The sequence below is a fragment of the Nerophis lumbriciformis genome, linkage group LG11, assembly GCF_033978685.3.
Source record: "Nerophis lumbriciformis linkage group LG11, RoL_Nlum_v2.1, whole genome shotgun sequence".
In the NCBI taxonomy this organism is placed as follows: domain Eukaryota; kingdom Metazoa; phylum Chordata; class Actinopteri; order Syngnathiformes; family Syngnathidae; genus Nerophis; species Nerophis lumbriciformis.
Genome location: NC_084558.2, coordinates 31191685 through 31192689, shown reverse-complemented (window position 1 = coordinate 31192689; position 1005 = coordinate 31191685). Strand labels below are relative to the sequence as shown.

At 36.4% G+C, this 1005-nt stretch overlaps 1 non-coding gene across 1 annotated transcript; it reads right to left on the bottom strand.

The window, feature by feature from the left end:
* Positions 1-488: 488 nt before the first annotated feature.
* On the bottom strand, positions 489-622 carry LOC133611039 (U11 spliceosomal RNA). Its single transcript, XR_009815952.1, has one exon. It is a non-coding gene; the product is annotated as a U11 spliceosomal RNA (small nuclear RNA).
* Positions 623-1005: the final 383 nt, after the last annotated feature.

Sequence of the window (1005 nt, the reverse complement as noted above, 5' to 3'; positions counted from 1 at the left end):
ACATCAATGTGCAATACAATTTGATTAATATAGTTATCGCAGATAGATAGATAGTACTTTATTGATTCCTTCAGGAGAGTTCCCTCAGGAAAATTAAAATTCCAGCAGCAGTGTACAGAATTGAGAACGAATTTAAAAAGTAAAAAGTAAATTAAGGGGAGTATAAATGGAAATTAAATCGAGAATATCACACATTTGTACTTTTTATTTCACGTCGATGCAGCAAGCATATAACAATGAAGTCACTGTCAAAGCGTGGGGAATGGGGATATGGCGCCACCTAATGGAATGTTTATGATGGCAGCACAAGCCACATGAACATCCTATGAATGTTAACATTAAATCCCCCTGATAAAGGATCAGCAAATGTCATTCCGACTTCGATATCCACATATAAAATTAATATATGTGATTATTAGTTCAGTACAGTCTAGAGAATTCAGGTCTGATAGATGATTCTTCAAAGTCAGTTGTATTCACAGAAAATATGGGGGGCCCCAACAGTGATTAGTAGCCCACCCTGTAGCAAAAATTATGCTTCCGAAATCTCTTGATTTAGATTCCGCGAGCGACATCTGATTACAGATGCGCCCGAACCATTTTCATAGTTGAAGCCCTTTTATCGAGTCGGTCACAACGTTTCAGTAATGTCCAACGGTGCAGCGTTTCTCTGTCATGGTACTACAATAGCGTCAACCCTTATAAGGTGTACTACACGCAGTGCATAGATGTATGAACTCAAAACAGACAAAATGGCAAGAAACATAAAAACAAACGTAAAAACATCGACACTAGTGAAGGCAGTGTCAATATAGTGTTGTATTTTGATAAATGAGAATTGTATTGCAATGCATGATGGGTAACATCGTAGTTTGAGTCTAGTTGATCAACTTTAGTGTTGTTTGTCACTGTATTACAAACATCGTTCTTTCACAAAGTAAAATAATTTATACAAACATTTTTTTTATCATTGACACAATGACGGTAAACATATCAATGGTGCCG